The sequence below is a fragment of the Panthera uncia genome (genome assembly GCF_023721935.1).
Source record: "Panthera uncia isolate 11264 chromosome A1 unlocalized genomic scaffold, Puncia_PCG_1.0 HiC_scaffold_17, whole genome shotgun sequence".
NCBI classification, from domain to species: domain Eukaryota; kingdom Metazoa; phylum Chordata; class Mammalia; order Carnivora; family Felidae; genus Panthera; species Panthera uncia.
In genome coordinates, this window is record NW_026057577.1 from 131,626,216 (window position 1) to 131,646,140 (window position 19,925).

General features: G+C 35.2%; 1 pseudogene; it reads right to left on the reverse strand.

Moving 5' to 3' along the window:
- Positions 1-2,623: 2,623 nt before the first annotated feature.
- Positions 2,624-19,925, reverse strand: part of LOC125935304 (transmembrane protein 179B-like) — a 45,363-nt pseudogene continuing 28,061 nt past the window's right edge.

The following is a 19,925-nucleotide window of genomic DNA, read 5'->3' on the forward strand; positions in this document are numbered from 1 at the left end:
TGCACTAGTCCTAATAACGCATGCACATTTGTAGAAAAATTTGTGAAGATGTTCAACATTGCATTGATTTTTTTTAATGTTTTTATTTATTTTTGAGACAGAGAGAGACAGAGCATGAGCAGGGGAGGGGCAGAGAGAGAGGGAGACACAGAATCTGAAGCAGGCTCCAGGCTCTGAGCTGTCGCACAGACCCCGACGCGGGGCTTGAACTCATGGACTGTGAGATCATGACCTGAGTGAAGTCGGATGCTTAACCAAGTGAGCCACCCAGGCGCCCCATCATTGATTTTCTATCAAATGTCATGAAGGGGTTCAGGACAGCACTCCCTCTCCCCAGAATATGCCACTGTGACATGTGAGTTATTTTGATCTGAAGACGCTTAAGGATTCTGGGTGTCAAGACAAATTTTTGTCCCTCCCATAACCACACAGAAGTACAGAATTTGGGAAGGGGGGGCGTCCCAGAATAAGAGTTATTAACAGAGATAGATATTTTCTGAATGACCCATCTGTAATGGCAGGACAAACATCTAACTGCCAAACACCTGCTCTTCTCATCTCCCTGTGAAGTTGCATTCCTTTCCCTGCAGTCCCAGACTCCTGTCCCCTTCTCCTTAGTTGAGGAAGACATATATATCTCATTTTGCCTGTCTTTGGAATTTCTAAGTCTGTGTGGATTCCCCAGTGAATATGCTATGGGATGTGATTCTCTGGTGTTGAACTGCCTCATGTCAATTTGATTCTTAGTCCAGCTAGAAGGACCTTTGAGGGGATAAGATTATTCCTCCCCAGCAGTCACAAACAACTTTAAAAAAGAATAAAATAATGAGGCATTATTTTATGAAATACTACCAAGTTGTTAAAGAAAGTTGCATATAAGTAACTTTATGTGGAAATATCCCTGGCAAGGAAGACTCACAAAGGCATAGGGTTAAGTACTTGGTAACAATACTATCACAGCTAATTTTATTGGGTTCTTTCTCCATATGGAGTATTATTATATCCACCCCAAGTGTATTACACTTACATCATCACAATGACTATGCAGTGTAGATAAAATTATAACCCTTCTTTTACAGATGAGAAAACTAAGTCACTGAGACATCTTTCTGGGTCTTGCTTAAGGTTGCAGAACTAGTGAATGGTTAACCTGAAAACCAATCAAGGCAGCCCGCTCCCAGCCTGTGTTATTCACATTAAGAGATTATCTCGGGGGGGGGGGGGGGAGGAAGAAAGGAAGGAAGGAAGGAAGGAAGGAAGGAAGGAAGAAAGAAAGAAAAGAAATGAAAAGAGGAGACACTTAAAGAGAAAAAAAATCCTATTTATATGGGAAAAAAATGCCTGTAGCTATACACTTGCACAAATGTTTTAAAAAGAAAAAGAGGGATGCCTGGGTGACTCAGTTGGTTGGTCGTCCAACTTTGGCCCAGGTCATGATCTCACGGTTTGTGAGTTCGTGCCCCACATCGGACTCTGTCCTGACAGCTCGGAGCCTGGAGCCTGTTTCAGATTCTGTGTCTCCCTCTCTCTCTGCTCCTTCCCTGCTCTCTCTCGCTCGCTCTCTCTCAAAATAAATAAACATTTAAAAAAATTTAAAGAAAAAGAATGGGAAGATAAACATCAAAATTCCACCTGATGAACCAAAATATAGGCTTCTTAATAGCTGCTGCTGTATCTATTTTATATGCTTTCTTTTCTAGCAACAGTGCCTTGTTAAGCCTTAGATAAATGCTTGTTGCTGGTTAATGAGTCATGGGCTAATACATACACAGTACTTAACTTTCTGTAAAGGAATGTATTGGGAAATGTGAAGGAAAGCATGGTGGCATGCTTTACTTCTTTTATGTTTTGATATTATTTGAATTCCTGAAAATGAGACTATATTATTACTTATATAATTTTATGCTATATTAACAGATTTGGAAACTATCTCTAATGACAAGCAAGTTAGAGTTTCTTAAATATTTTAAGTTCATGCCTTTTAGTGGGTAAGATTTTCAGACCATCTTTAGTATTAAAAGAAACACAAAACTTAACAGGCTCTGTTTTGTATTAAGGACATGGTTTATTTAATTTAATAAGCAGTTAAACCTGAATGACTTAATATATTAGCTTAGATGTTTGACATATGTCTCTATTTCCTTTGAAAATTTAGAATACCCTGGGCACCTTTTAAGTTCACTGAGGCTTGGGGGGGGGGGGGCTGGTAAAAAGTAACTTTAATGCATTTGGGAACCACAGTGTTATAACGATATTTAAATTCCTTAAATAAATATTTTAAATGTACATTTCTATCGTCATGTTCACGGGCACAAGCTTGCATGCAAATTTATTTCCTTAGAACATCATGCCTGCTTATGTTTTGCATTTATTTCTCTTGTAATTATTTATTTGTAATTTTAATCTCAAATATGTTTTGGGGGATGTTTTGTTTGTTTGTTGAAGAAAGTAATGTAGTATTTTTTACAAAAACAGCTACAGGAAGAGGTGGAAGGGGCCTATCATCATGTTTCCCTCATGGAGGGGAAAACGGTGCCTAGAATAAACAGGGCCATGTGGGGGCAAGAGGATTGCAGGCACTTGGGCAGAGTCTTTGGCTGCAGGAAGCATTCTTTGGTTACTCTCAAGAACGGGAAAGAAGTAGCCCAAGGAAAGCATCTGTCTCAGAGCTCCATTCAGGGTCCCCCGCTCTACAGGCTGGTAAGGGGTGGCTTCAGACTTCCAGTGCACCACCTGCAGCACCAAAACCACGCACCGCACAATACAAGATTCACCTAAGAAGAGGTATCAACATTGTGTGGATTGGAGCAAAACTGCAGAGCAGTTTCAGGGGACGTCCGTGGAAAGTTCTGGGCTTCAGAGTAGCTAATCGTAATGTTCAGGGATATGACAGATTTGCAGAGAATGAGTGCCAGATGGAAGGATACAGGCACTAAGGCCAGGAAGATGGCTATAGCTAGGATGGCCAGTGCAATGCGGAGTCCTAAGGGGCCTCTGAGGGAGTCTTTGATGCAGTTGCTGTAGACCCAGAAGAGCAGAAGCAGGAGACAGTAGGGGGGGTGGGGGCAGGAGGCCAGAGACCCCAGCCGCAAAGTAGCAGAGGGATGGGGCCGAGGATTACAATAAGGCCAGGGAGGAGCCATTCAGGGTGACGGTGCCATACAGGGGACAGCAGCCACTGAAGGAACCTTGGGTCCAGGTCAGCATCGCGGCTGCCATGGCCCCACGCAGGAAGGAGGCTTTGAAGAGTGAGAACTTGAAACGCTGCATAATGCAGAGTGTAATGGTGAGCAGAGTATTTTTTCTAGAATATGATGGATATCATAAAAATTTTAGACTCAAAACAAAGTTATATTTATATTTTAAAATTCTTAAATTGTTTAACTTAGATTTGTTAAGTAATTAACTTAAAATTGAATAATTAACAGAATTAGATATTTTTGCTGTTAATAATGTTAATATCAATGCTCAAAATGTATTTTTTTAAGTTTTAATGGTAACGATTTTGTAAGGGATATGATCCCTTCTCAACCTGAATAGTAACTGGCTATTTTATGATAAGTTTCTTCTGTTTTTAGGAAAATAGGTTCAATGTATAGTTCTTTAGAATGTGGCTTATTGTTTTCATGACATATTTATTTCTATATCAATACTTATAATGTTAACATGTCAAAATGAAGTATGAGCTTGATAGCATCTATAATAGCTTCTTGAATAGTGATTCTTATAAAAATAAAGACACAGATGAAGGCTATTTCACATTTCATTATTTTAAAAATGTATTTTGTTTTCCTTATAATGTGTCATATTTTTACAATGTGGAAAAGCCATAAGCCTGCCACCACATAAGACTTCCCCAAAAATTAAACAGTGACTATAGTTAATGATGACATTGACACAAAATAGCATTTTGAAAGCCTTGTGAGTTTTTCTATTAGTGAACATTCTATATCAAAGGACAAAGTTCAGTCCATAACTGAGGCATAACTTAATAGGAGTATATCCACAAATGAGTTAAATTCTCTGTAACTACTCCCTGAGACATTAAATAAAGACAGTATCATCTTCCTCACAAAGTCAATATCATGGGGTCAACTGAGGTAAACCTTATCACTAATGTCTGGCATAAGAAAGTCATTAAGCTAATAAGCACATATTTAAAAAAAAAATAATGTTTATTTTTGAGAGAGAGAGACAGAGAGACAGAGCATGAGTAAGGAAGGGGCAGAGAGAGGGAGACACAGAATCTGTAGCAGGCTCCAGGCTCTGAGCTGTCAGCACAGAGCCCATCACCAGGCTTGAACTCACAAGCCCTGAGATCATGACCTGAGCCGAAGCTGGACGCCTAACCAACTGAGCCACCCAGGTGCCCCAATAAGTACATAATTTTTAAAAAGTTTAAGTAATATAATACCATTTTATAAAGTTGCAATTTATTCTTATTTCTGAGAAATTAAGTTGTTCATCTGTCATTCGGCCTAACTGGCTGACATTTCACCAATATTTACTGAGGAAAATATTTACCCATAATTTTCAACTGTGTCAGTCAACATAGTAAGCACTGGAGATATATAACTGAGCAAGACAAAGAAGGCTTTGCCTACCATGGAGCTTCTTTTTCCAGTATGAGTCTGAAAGTCAGGGATACAGAAAATGAATTACACACAAAATAAATGTGATACTTCAGAGAATGATCAATATGGTGATAAATTAGCATGAGAAAACTGGTGACTGGGAAGTTATATTAAATAGAATGATCAGGGTAATGAGGTAACGTCTGAACTTAGGGCTTAATGATGAGAAAGAACCAGTCACATACACATCCTAGGGAAATACATTCCCATTCAGAGGAAACAGCAGAAACAAAGACAGAGATGGGAAGAAAGCAGACATAACCAGAAGGAAGAAGAATGCTAATGTAGCTACAACACGGTAAGGAAGGTTACAGAGATGTTACTGCAGGAGGAGGCAGGTATCAGATTTTTAAACCATGACACGAAGGTTGGATTTGTTCAAATTCCAGTAGCAAGCCTTTGGGTAATTTTAATCAGGTGGTTGACATGATTGAATCTATTTAAAACAGCAATCCAAATCCAACTAATTGTTAGGCTCTTGTATTAATTTAAGTAGGAGAAAATGGATGTATAATAAATAGAATTAGTGGAGACAGAGGGGACTAAGCTCATTTGGGAAATATTTTGGAGATAGAACCACGAAAATGAATTTTCTGAAGGCAGTACATGAACAGATACATCCAGGGTAATTTTATGCTGTAACAGAATGCTGATTTTATAACACGAAAATGGATCAACAGATCCATTTCATCAGAAAGGAAGCGGAAGAGAGAAGTTCAAGTATCCTACTTCATGCATGTAAAATACGGGTAACTATTACATTTCCAAAAGAAGATTCTAAGTAACCTGGAAATATGGACATATAAGTATGTAACTCCTAGGAGATATCAAGATTGTTTCTCTCAATCTGCAAATCACCAGAATATAGGATATTTCAAAGCCTTAAGGATGGATGGCATTATAGAAAAAAAAAAAAAAAAAAAAAAAAAAAGCCCAGCTGACGCCCTAAAGCAGTCTAGTATTTTGAGGCCTAGAAGGAAAGCCTCAGTTGTAGTTGGGGAATAAAGCAAATAATCAAGATATTCTATTGTCATTGATGCCTGGGATTGGAAGTTTTTCAAGAAATTGAGGATGGAATGCAGTCAAATCCTGCTAAGCGGCAAATTAGGATGAAAACATGGGATTAATATTGTGTAAGATTTCAGTGCTGGTGCCCTTAGTAAGAACTCTTTCACTGGCATGTTGAGAAAGACAGCTATAGTAGAGCTAACCAAAGAAAGAAGAAGAATGAAAAATAAGACAAGTCATATACAATATTTGTCATATTAATCATATTGTCTTGGGGGAAAAATGCACATTATATAAGGTTGTGGTACTTCAACTTACTTTTAAGGTAAAAATTTAGTTGATAATATAAAGTAAGAATTACACCTATTCTGCTCATGAACATACAGAATAGCAAAGTTTTGTTCCTTTTTCCAGGATTAATTAATTTTCATATTCCTTACAGTTCTACTCACTTAAATCCCCATGTTTATATTTACCAACGGGAAATTTAATTCTGAACAAGCTTATATTTGCATCATTTAAATAGTGCCAAATAAAAATATAATTTAAACCATTTTTTTAAAATAAAAGAATTCCAATTCATTATCAAGAAAAGTTAGGTTTATTGACTGATAATGTGTTGTCAAGACTCAGTTCTTGATAATTTGGTTATACTACTGTAAGACAATCCTTTTGGTAATTAAAAATTCATGTATTTGAGTGTGTGTACAGGGACAGAGAGGGAGAGTGACACACACAGAAAGAGAGAGAAACAAAGAGAAGAGAGAGTGAGCTTTGAGAAACAAATTTTTAAAATGATTATAAGTATTGATTATGTAAAAACATTAATATTTAAATACATTTTAAAGAAGAATCATTTTACTTATCTTTCCATACTAATTATAAGCCAATTTTTAAATGTAAGTGATACAATTATTAACAAGTTTTAGATTGCTCAGTAGAGTTCCGAAGACAAATATTAATGAACACGCTATATTGTGTCATATGCTGATTGATTCTGGAATGTTGTAGATAATTTTATATATCATATTTTAAAAAGGATAAGCTTAAATTACAAATTAATACTAAATATAAAGGAATATAAAATATTTCTTAGAGAGAGACTAACAATATTCATATTCAATGACTCAGTGAAGGCACATGAAAGTTAAAAACATCGATACCCTTCTTCAAATATTTAGAGGGTCTTACAGAGGAAATTTGGCTTGCATTATTCAAAATGGTCCAATGCATACTCAAAAAGGTATGGTTGCTCCTTCAAATTTTCCACTGCTAATTGTATATGAAGCCAAATGGCAGTAAAGCAGCATCCAATCATGGAAATTCCACAGTAAATTCTTAAATTTTTGAGTGAACTACTTAGAAAACAGAATATTCTTTATTTGTGTTATAGACCTCTTAGCATCACATTTTGTATTACTGCACTGAAAAGATCCTCTTACTACCATATGGTAATAACTGGGTAAAATTAATGAAGTAAAATCAAAACCCCCAAATGCCACACTATTGTCCTTCCTGGAGATTTCGTGATGACTTGATCAAATTAGAGCCCTTTCATAGTGATTCAGTATTAGAGAAGAGGAAGGAGGTTATGTGACATTATTAAACCTGAACTATATTTAAATTTTCACCTGCCATAAAACTTTAGGCTTAAGCATCTATGAAGAATTCAAACTTTCTGTGAAAGGAAAGAGAATTTAGTATTTCCTATCCCCAAAACATCTGCCCACACAGAAACATTTGGAGAAAACAAAGAATCAAAACTTGATTCAAAACAAAATTTTCTGAAGTTAAAAAATTGAACTATATCATTGAAAAAGGAGACTCTAACACCAGGTAAAAAGATAAATGGCCAAATTTGTTTTAAACATTGACAGATGAATAATCAAATACTTTAATATTGTAAGTTCTTATACATAATACTTGTATGGAAAAGGTAAAATTAAGAAATTAAAATCTGGAATTTACTGTATGAATCATAGCTATCATTAATTTAACTTTATATAATTCCATTACATCTTTATAAATATAATAGTATTTTTAAGCCTGGAGCCTGCATCGAATGCTGTGTGTGTGTCTCTCTCTCTGCCCCTCCCCTGCTCACACTCTCTCTCTCTCAAAAAAAAAAAAAATTAAAAAAAAACATTAAAAAACTTATTAAAATGCATGTTACATAAATTATGCAAAATATATATAAAAGATAATATATATGTAAGACTTACACCGATAGACTAAGACTAATATGTACATTTTAAGTATATATGTATATATATATGTGCATATATATACACACACACATATATCCTTAAATATATGTTCTTCATATACTAGATCTTCTGGCTTACATAGAATATAATTCAATTTTCAAAATATGTTTACATTAAAGATTGTCACAACAATCTATTTGTGCAAAGTATATTTATTTTTAGTATAATAGAAAACAACAGTATATACTGTTTTAAAAAGACATGATTAAAGTGTAATATGTGGGTTGCATAAATTTTACAATATAACAATATTTAAGCTGCCCATCTGGGCAGGTATTTTCTGTTTTCTAACACAATACCATCATCTCTCATCTGGACCCTTTAAATACACTCCTAAATGATCTCCTCATTGCCATTAAACTTGTCACCTCTGCTCCCTTCTCCAAATGACAGTAAGAGTGATATTTTTAAAAAGCAAATTTATTCTTGTTGCTCTCTCGCTTAATACCACTCTATTCCTATTAAATGTAGAATGAATTTCAACATGCCTAGCAGAAAGTATCTTGCTTCATCTCAACTTAATTTCATGGAACTCTGCCTCATTCATTAATCTCTAGCTGCTTTCTTTGATCCCTTTTTCTGATGGTCTTTGTTGCTGCAGGGACTTTGCACATCCTCTCTCTACATTATGAATGATCATTCAATCCTTTTCCTGCACCTCACAGCCTCAGATTTAGTATCACTTGTTATTTCAAATGAGCCTAGTTCCACTTTTTGGTGCTTCCATAGGTTATCATTTTATTTACTGTAGTTTTAACTTCATTTTTGGAAAACAAAAATATTGTGTCCCCCGCACTGAATAGAAAATTAAATGAGTTAGGGAAAAAAATCTTACACACTGCTTTATCACTAAAGGCTGGCGTATCATGTGACATAAAGTAGGTACTTAATACATTTTGGTGACTGAAAATAAATTTCAAGTAGTCTCAGTGATCTGTTATATATAGTTGTGTTATAGATTTGGGGTAAAAATTTAAATTGGTAGGCTCAAAAAGTAAAAGCTAATACAACATTTATATAGGCAGATTGTACACAAATAGTTTAATCTTTGATGTAGTATAAGCAGACATTTAGTTTATTTGCTCCCTTAAGAATATGGTATTTTCCAACTACCTAATCATTTAAAAGAACTTGTTTAGGGACACCTGGGTGGCTCAGTTAGTTGAGGCTCCAAATCTGGATTTTGGCTCAGGTCATGATCTCACAGTTTGTGTGTGAGTTTGAGCCCCACGTTGGGCTCTGTGCTAAAAGTGCAGAGACTGCCTGGGATTTTCTCTTCTTCTTTCTCTCCCCCTCCCACCCCAAATAAATACACTCTTTAAAAAAATAAAGGAACTTGTTTAAAAATCAGAGTTCTCTCATGATATTGAAAGACCCATGCACTCCTGTGTTTAATGTAGTATTATTCACAATCGCCAAGATACAGAAACAACTTCAAGTATCCATCAGTGGGTTAGTGGATAAAGATGTGCTGTACACACACACACACACACACACACACACACACACACACACAATGCAATATTATTCATCCATGAGGGGAAAAAAAAAGAATCTTGCCATTTGTGACAATGTGGATGGACCGGGGGGCATTATGTTAAGTGAGATAAGTGAGACAGAGAAAGACAATTACTGTATGTTCTCACTGATACGTGAAATCTAACTCAAGCAGAGCAGAACTCATAGAAACAGGGTAGAATGGTGGTTATTAGGGGCTGGGGAGTGGAGGAATTGGGAGGCTGTCGTTTAAGGATACGAACTTGCAAACAATAGATAATGAAGTCCTGAGGATCTAATGCAAAGCATAGTGATTATAGATAATAATACTATATTATAACCTTCAAAGTTGCTAACAGACTAGATCTTAATTGTTCCCACGACAGAAATCAACATGGGGGCACCTGGGTGGCTCAGTCATTTAAGCCTCTGACTCTTGATTTTGGCTCAGGTCATGATCTCAGGATTCCTGGCATTGAGCCCCACACTGGGATCCCCGATGACAACACAGAGTCTGCTTGGAATTCTCTCTTACGCTCTCTCTCTCTCTGCCCCATTCCTCCACTCCCTGTGCACATGTGTGCACATGCTCTGTCTCTCAAAAAAGCTTTTTAAAAAATCAACATGACGTATACCTTAAATTTATATAATGGTATGTGTCAATTATATCTCAATTTTTAAATATTTTTTAATGTTGATTTATTTTTGATCGAGACAGAGCATGAGTGGGAGGGGCAGAGAGAGGAGAGACAGAATCCAAAGCAGGCTCCAGGCTATGAGCTGTCACCACAGAGTCCAACATGGGGCTCGAAACCACGAACTGTGAGATGAGGACCTGAGCCGATGTCAGACACTTAACCAACTGACCAACCCACGTGCCCCAATATATCTCATTTTTTAAAAAATCAGGGTTTCCTTTATTTGTTGCTTATTTGTTGCTTATTTGTTTAGTCTTTTGTTTTTATTTTTCCTTTTTATAATGTCTTAGTATTTTAACACTCAAAATGATAAACTACAATTCTCAAAGCCTGAAAAGCATTTGGACAAGCATCAGTATGTTTTATTCTAGATTGCTCTAATATTAGTGCAAAGAATTACAGTGAGTATGTAATGAAAATTGCTTAGAAGGAACAAATTGAATTAAATCTGTATTTGCTTTTTAAATATTATGAGGTTAACTAAATTTTAAATTTTGCCATCTATGTACCATAGCAGAGAAAGTAGCATAAAAAAGAGCCAGAAAATAATTATCTAGGTCAATTTCTTTAATGATACAATTTATCAGGCTTACGAAAACGTTACCCTGTAGGAAAAAGTAGAGTTGACACACCAATATTTCACTGGCATTATAGTCTTTGGAAAATTGCGTAGTTTAAAAGTAAGATATTTTGGTTATGGTTGATTAAACTATTTAAACAATCTCTGCTAGTGTATGTGGCTTGTCTTTAGATAATCTAAAATAAACACATAAAACAAACAAAATATATTTTTATCCTGTGATTCATTGCTGTATATATTTTCATTATTTGAAATGCACAACATTGTGGTTTTTAAGCTAATTCTATTCTGGATTGAAAGTACTTTGCATAGAACTGACTCAGTCACTATCACACTCTTGCAGTAGATTGATTCACATATACAAAGGAGAAGCTTTGGCCTTTTTACTGTTTTGACTGTATTTTGGTATTAAATTATTTACTACACATTTTAATGCAAATTTATTTGACCTATGGAGTTGATTCTAAACATTATGAAAGGTTTACATGAGGGTACTTTACTTACCCTCATCAATCCCAGCATTATGCTGAATAACGCAATGTTTATAATTACTATTTTAAATCCTTTGATGGAAATTGTTTCTACGCTTATTAATTCAAATAAATATGTCAAATAATAACCAGAATTGCCAATTCCAAACATTCTACCTTCTTCATCCTAGGGACTTCATTAATATAAAGGACAAGCCATAGATAAGATTTGCCATCATGCTCACTTTTATGCACTTTTCTTTGGAGAGCTTTTTGGTTGTTGTTTATTACAATCACACACGGTTCCTCCTAATTTATAGATCCAAGCACTGGGGAACATTAATCTCTTATGATTTTTGTAACCTCAAATACAAGTTTAATTTACTGAATGCAGAAATGCAAAAAATCTTATGGAGTTAATGTGGCTTTTTTTCATTGCATCTTATGTTAAACTCTAATCCACGTTCCTGCAGATTTTATAGTTATTTACCTATATTTTTGGAGGCAAGCAACACAAAATGCCTTTGTACAGGATGAGTCACTCCAAGGAATGTGACTAGAGACAGCATATTAGTACTGCTTGACAAAGCAACTTATTATTTAAGCACAGAAAAGGACAAGAAATTGTATTTGAGTGAAAGGGAAAGGAGAGGCAGAAGAGGAAAAACATCAGTGCAAACTATAACAACCAGAAAATTGGATGAAAAGAAACAAGTCAAAGTTCTAGGAGGAATACCAATACGAGTACAGCCGGCCGCACTACTTATCAGCTGCACACAGGCCAAGCTCCTCGAGGAAATCCAATTTGTTTAGAGGAAGTGACCAAAGAGATAGAGCTAGGCAAATGATCCGAAGTGCCCTGTAACAAAACATACCAGAGAAGCTGCTTTCCATAGTTTGAAATGTTTCCCACTAGGCTTTGTCATTTTTAAGAAACCACCCACTTTAAAATGGCACAAAGAATCCCTAATTCGGACAGAGTTACTATTATATATCATATTTTTAAAAATTATGTAATGGAAAAAGGTGCTGACAACTGAACTAGTAAATTCACATTTTTCTCAAGTACTGAACCCTTTAAAACCTGAAGCAGTTTATTCTGAAATATTTTAAATATACCCTTGAATGTTTCAAGACCTCCAACTCTAATTAGGAAAAATAAAAATCAAACAGTATGGCAACACGTATTTCAGATGAAGATTCAAAAGTTAAAAAATAGGCTATATGGACCAGAGGATAGCATTACTTTAAAAGACAAGTGAGACACTGATGGAAATTGGGTAGTATGTCAATAATCTATAAAGGAATTACCAAAGTTGAAGAAACAGGGGCAGGGACATTATCCCTCTCATCTTGAACCAAAAAAAAAAAATGATGTACACCAACTAAAATAAGAAAAATGCAGGCTTAAAGAAAGAAAATAGTTTACATCAAGGAGGTAATTTACACAGTATAATAATCTCTAAAATTGGCCACAGAATCATGAAATCACCAAATTTCAAGAAAATAATGTCTACAGATAGGATTCTGGGTTAGTTACAACCATTGGAATTTGATTAAAAAAAAAAAAACTGGTTTGTAGGTCTTGGATAAGGTCTTCTCTCTACTTTTATCAGTTTGGAAATGAAACAAGAGAAGTTGTGCTGTGGAATCATGCAAACCAAAATGACTTTCCTTTACTACAGGTTTCTTTCAATTCTAATTTACTTTGTTAACAATTTCTATATTTTCTGTATAAGTGCCTGAATGGTGCCTATTGCCCATGCCCAGTAGAAATTAATTGCATCACAGTTGCTTAAAAGTACTACAGCATCAAAATTCTTAAAAGCATTTGCAGCCTTAATGTTGTGCAAAATGCTCTATTAGCTACAACTAAATCTAAGCTTATGTTGTCTTTATGCTGAAATGGAGCAGTTTCTGAGCTTGATGAAAAAACGCATTACGTATCCTCAAAGTATCATTTTCTCGTGTGTGAATTAATATTCTGACAATAAAATTGTTTTCATGGCAATTATATACTTTTTCATGGTTTCTTTTGTCTGTATTGTTTCCACTCATTTCAAAGGTAGGAGTGTGCAAAACCATTAAATTTCTCGTCATATAATAGAAATATATTTATAATTTCTAATGGAATGTATTCCCAAAATACTTGAGGTGGTTAAGGGATAAAATAGGTAGGAGTTCGTTTTTATGGAGTCTGAGGTGTTCAAAAATACTTAGAAATAATTGACTTTATACGCATGTATCCCAACTACTTGTGTTTATTTGATGCCTATTATATGCCAAGCACTATTTGAAGATCTTGAAATGCATCTCCTCACAAGACAGACAGTTTTCTCTCCCCCAGAAAGCCTGCATTCTTCTGAGAAGGGACAAAAAAGCAAACAAAATGAATGAATCACTGAATAACCATTTGGAAAATATGAGTCTGTTATTCATATTCTGCAAATAATTAAGATAGGGTAAGAGATGAATGACGGGGGCACCTGGGTGGTTCAGTCGGTGGAGCTTCTGACTCTTAACTGCAGCTCAGGTCACGATCTCAGGGTTGGTAAGATGGAGCCCCACCATCAGGCTCTGCCCTGAGAAGCGGGAGCCTCCTTGGGATTCTCTCTCTCCCTTTCTCTCTGCTCCTGTTTGCTTGCTCTCTCTCTCTCAAAATAAGTGAATAAACTTAAAAAAAAAGAGGTGAATGATAAAGGTAAATGGTTTGACATGGGAGAGTTTTCTAACAAAGCCATAAGTATACTAAGATGAATAATAAAGAAGTGGTCATATAAAGTACTGGATAGAACGTCATTTCAAGAACAAATTAATATCGTTTTTGAGGCAGATATGCCAACTTGTCACCAGATATCAGTTCTGTCTGTCTTCATAGAACTCCTTATGGTATATTTTTTCTCTGAGTAAGATTTACACCTCATTTCCTTTTTTCCTGAGGCATGCATACGGGTCTAAATTTGTACCAAATATGTGTAACTAGAAGTGGCATGCAGCTGATGCCAGAAAACCTCCTTATAGATAACCAGCTTGTGCCCTTTGACACGTCTTTGTCCCTTCCAACATTTTTTTTGCCAAAAAGAAGAAATGGCTGAAATTAAATTTTAACTGTCATGTTGTACCGTACAGTTGAGAGTCTATACATCCATGGTGAAGCATTTAGTGGAAGAAGTTTGATTCCTTCACCATGAGGACCATGAGAATATCATGAAACATAAAGCATCACGTCAGTGATGAACTGATCAACAAAAAGGTGTTGCAGGAAAAAGAGGGGCCATGGTTAATTCAGCTTTTTCCTCAGGCAACTAAAGAAATTCCTAGTTTATTCGTTCATATAGGATTGTTCAACTATAATAACACAGAAAATAACTTAGATAACTCTGTCCTGTAAAGAGTAAAGAAAAAAAAAACCTTAAATGTGTATTCTTTATACTTTACAAAAATATCAAAGATTTTGTGCTTCTGGACGAATCAAATGAGAATATGTTATTTGACCTGCCTTCTTATATGAAAAAACACCTGCAGGCCCCCAAATACGTAGTATTACTGCTATATTTTGAATAGAAGAGAGGGGTGCCTGGGTGGCTCAGTCGGTTAAGCATCTGACTCTTTCTTGATTTCAGCTCAGGTCATGATCTAATAGTTCATGAGTTTGAGCCCTGCATTGGGCTCTGCACTGTCAGTGTGGAGCCTGTTTGGGATTCACTCTCTCTCCCTCTTTCACTGCCCCTTCCCCACCTTCTTTCTCTCTCTGCCTCAAAATAAATAAATAAACAAATTTTGTTGAATAAAAGAAAGATAACCTTATGAATAGAAGGTTACCTGACTTGAAAATCTAATCTGATGACTACCTTGAAATGAGACTGGTCGGGTATGGGGGTAGGTGGTATTGATTAAATATTAAGTGGGAGGAAACCGACATTTATTGAGCACTTAAAATGTTTCAGGAACATTAACATATTTTAATATATATCAAGTGTATTCTGAGATGCAGACATTGTTTAACCTATTTGTAGCCAAAATTAGTCAATCTAAGGTAATTTCAATAAATTTTCTAAAGTAATAGCATAGGAGAGCCAGGAAAATAATTGGAACTGATTTACCATCTATCTATTCAATATTAACCACAAAATGATAGTGACTCAGTTCTTTTTTTTTAAACAATCCAACTACTCTCAGTAATAAATCATGACAGTAAAGACTAGGGAGTGGAGGATATCTATGGACATTAAGGAATTATAATTGCATATTTGTCACTCTTACCTGTAATATCAATTATCTACCCCTGAAAGAATGTTTTAATGTATTCACTATTTAATTTCAGCAATCCCAATTTCCTTATCTATAAACTTTAGAAGATGATAGAACTAATGTAGGAGTAAATGAAATAATAAATATGTATCAGAATTTGACAAGTAGTTTTATTAACCACTATTTTAATTTTATATAATGAACTTAATTAAGATGATATACTATTTTAGTTAAACTTACAAGAACATAGCCATAAAATCATCAGAAATCAGATAATTTTTTTTCCATTACTGAAATCACTAACTTAATCATATATTGCACATATTTATGCAAAAAAAAGTTTCACTAGCTGTAGCTATGTCAAATATGTATATTGCAGTGTTAAACACAAACCAAAAATCTTCAATTTTTTCCTAGTGCCCAAAGAGAAAGATAGCCTCCGTATACTTTTCTTTCAGCATTTTCTTAGAGAAACAGTATTTTTAAACTGTATCTCTGAGATATATTTAAATATTTTTAGAAGCCGAAAGAGTCTTTTGCCACTTATGAATTCTACAGTGTCTTTCTTGGGGATCTTCGAGAAGTCTATTCTAAATGTGAACATCAAGTAGAGTGGCACTCCAATGGAAGGTTAGCCTAGGCACTTGATTCCAAGTAGTAACTTCTGCTTGTTGCAAAGACATATGAAGTATTATAGTTCCTTTGAATAAAAAATGGCATGTATGTAATTGATTGTGTCTGTCTGGCTATCTAACAGGGTGAGATTTCTTTTGGTCTTCAGAATCTCTTCAGCAAATTACCTGTGCTGCACATTACAGTCTGGCTTAATGCTTATTCAGTGATAAAGATTATTTTGTTCTTTTATTTTGGGGTAGGTTTATTGGGTTGGCAGGGTATTTTATTTTTAATTATATTTCTTCAACAATTTGACAATGAGGATGGAACTGGTCTGACAGTTTCCCAACTTGGGCGGGCCAGCTGAGGGTCTTTTGGCATTATAACAAATCAGGTAAGAGACCTCAAATTATAAAAAGTCTCCCTTTTGGCTCTGTGCTTTTTGAAATAGGAACCAGACAAAACACACTCTCCAAAATCAAGATTTTATGGTCAAGTAAGTATTGGTAATATAGGTTCTTAAAACCAGTCAAGACCGCCATTAGTTTTGATGGTAGAAAAACATATTAAGCCAGAAATGCCTCTTTCTCAAAAATGGGAATATATTTCTGTCACATTTGCAATAGGTAAACATACATGAATCTAGTTTTGCAGCAACCTGAGGATGGTGCCTCTGATTTGGATGAAATAAGGTATTTATGGGAGTCCTTAGATGGAATTTGTCTAAAATAAATAGACTGCAAGTATCTGTGTGATGTATATCATTCCAAGGCAAAGTTAAAAATTAGATAGCCAGGAGAAAATCTTGAGAAAAATAGAAAGGTGAGAATTAAAATCATTTTTTTCTTTATAGAACTCTCCTCCTTTTCCTACTGTCCCCACTCTCTTTCATCCTGCTGCATCTGTTACTTCTGTACATTCCTCAAATCAACTTCTAAGAAGAAGGAAGAATGACCTTTTAGATGAATGTGTTCTTGTTTTTTTGTTTTTTGTTTTTGTTCTGTATTGTTTTGTTTTTGTTTTTGTTTTTTTCATTTCTGGAGCTCCCTGCAAAGGGGGATGGGTGCACAATATCTTTACCTGGTAATGAATTACTTGCTTAGTTGGGGACATAAATTTATGAATCTCATGCCCTAGCTCTGAGTTCATTTCATATATTAGCCCAATTTCATCTACAAAAATCCTTTGCGACATCAATGCATCACATATCGATGAAGCAGAAATAAAAGAGATGTGATCAGAGAATAATTGAGAACTTGGATAAAATACTGTGCCCTACATGAAGGCGATCAGCTGGACAGTAGTTACACTAGACACTTGGAAAAAGGTAAACAGAACTATTAAGTAGAAAAATACTAACATCGAGAAAAACTCAACACCATAAATTCTACATTGTTTTCACCTTAATAGGAAGGAAATCAGCCCTTCCTATTCCAATTGCCAATGGAGCTGATGCCATTGAGAGGCTCCCCAGGCCTCCTAGGTAATTCACCTGCTTTATTCACCTGATAATATTACTAAAGTTTTTGTTTTTTCTTCTTCCCCTGTGCTCTCATGACAACTATTCACACTCAAGTTAGTGAAAAGGTGGTAGGATAGCAAAGACAGACTATTACTCAAATATTAGCAGCAGCTGCTCAGTTTAAGGACAACAGAGACAAGTAGAAATAAAAACAAACAAAAACACAGCATTAACTGCTGAGTTAGAACTATTTATTCAATATAATCCTTAGCCCGATATCCTCTGAAGGCAGAAAAAGAAGAAACAAACACCGTATATCATTATTGCAAGAGGCCAGGACACTGGAAGATGGATAGTAGAAAGAGACTCTAGCAAATGCAGAAATGGCAAGAACAAATATTCAGGAAATCCCAGAAGGATAAAACTCTCAGCCAGAAAATAATTGTCAAATGGCTTAGGTTGATGGATTGAGGGATTCTCAGGGGTAGGAAATGGTGAAATATGTTTCAATATTTTTTTATGCTACCCTATCCTTGCCTTTTCTGGTAAGTATTGGGGTTATTTGTTTCATAAAAATTTTTTGCCTTTGGCATGATGATAAATCAAAATTAGTTGGTATTTTGAATCAGGTTTCTACTTTTTTTTCCTTTGTTACTTTTCCTTTTTTTTTTTTTTCCTGTAGTTTTCATAGAAATAGTTTCCTCTAACAGAGGAACATGCATTCTTTCTCCTGATTAATCCATAAACCAATTGGGGAGATATTTGCTATACAAAGACCTCCATCCATATTCTGTACTCCAGATGGAATGCTTAAGGAGTTCCCTGGGGCTTAGGGAGGAAGGCATCTAACGTGGTTATTTTGTCCTTTCTGAAAGAAACATGGTATGGTATAGAGTGTCAATCTCACACTATGTTGGGAAAAATGTCCTATATGAAAGGAAATCAATATTACTTTGGGCCCTGAAGAATAATGATATTGGTTTAATTTGATATATAAAACTATTAAAAATAGCTAAGTAAAATGATTAGCCATGGCCATGTATAAAATAATATCCTTTCTCAAGTGTTCAATTGGAAACAGCAAAATAGTTATAAAATAACTAGAAAACAAGAAGTAAAAATGGAAGTTACTCTGTAATTCTCTCACACTTCCAGGGAAGAAGGAAGATAAATTTGATTAAGATTGTCACCATTTCACTACTATATGGATTTTTTCAAGATCTTAGTAAATAAATGTGTCGTTCTAGTAACTACTGTAGTTCCTAACCTTGTAACTATTCTGATTTTGGTACCATCATCTGTAAACTTTTTCTCTGTAGTTGATCTATATTCAGCTTTCTATTTTTGCCTATTCCTCTAGTGGATGTCTCACAATGTTTTTTTGTTTTGTTTTGTTTTTTTAAGTTAGTTAACAAATAGTGTAATAACGGTTTCAGGAGTAGAATTTAGTGATTCATATTACTTATATTTAATACCCAGTGCCTATCCCAACAAGTGCCCTCCTTATTGCCTATTACCCATTTAGCCCAACCCCCAACTAATACCCCTCAGTTTGTTCTCTGTATTTAAGACTCTCTTATGGTTTGTCTCCCTCTTTTTATCTTATTTTTCCATCTCTTCCCCTGTGTTCATCTGTTTTGTTTCTTAAATTCCACATGAGTGAAATCTTACATTTGTCTTTCTCTGACTGACTTATTTCGCTTAGCATAATACACTCTAGTTCCATCCACGTTGCTGCAAATGGCAAGATTTTTTTTTTTTATTTTTGATCACCAATATCCCATTGTGTATATATACCACATCTTCTTTATCCACTCATCAATCGATGGACATTTGGGCTCTTTCCATTATTTGGTTATTGTTGATAACGTTGCTGTAAACATTGGGGTGCACGTGCCCCTTTGAAACAGCATTTTTGTATCTTTTGAATAAATACCAGTAGTGCAATTGCTGAGTCATAGGGTAGCTCTATTTTAAAATTTTTTGAGGACCTTCCATACTGTTCTCCAGAGTAGCTATACCAGCTTGCATTCACAGCAACAGTGCAAAAGAGTTCCTCTTTTTCGTTTCCTCACCAACATCTGCTGTTTCTTGAGTTGTTAATTTTAGCCATTCTGACAGGTTTGAGGTGGTATATCATTGTGGTTTTGATTTGTAGTTCCCTGATAATGAGTGTATTTAGGCATTTTTTCATGTGCCTGTTAGCCATCTGGTGGTCTTCTTTGGAAAGTGTCTGTTCATATCTTCTCCCCATTTCTTCACCGGATAATTTTTTTTGGGGTGTTGAGTTTAATAAATTCCTTACAGATTTTTGGATACTAACCCTTCATTAGATATGTCATTTGCAAATATCTTCTCCCACTCTGTCGGTTGACTTTTCATTTTGTTGATTGTTTCCTTAGCTGTATTGAACCTTTTATTTTTATAAAGAATGTTTTTAAGT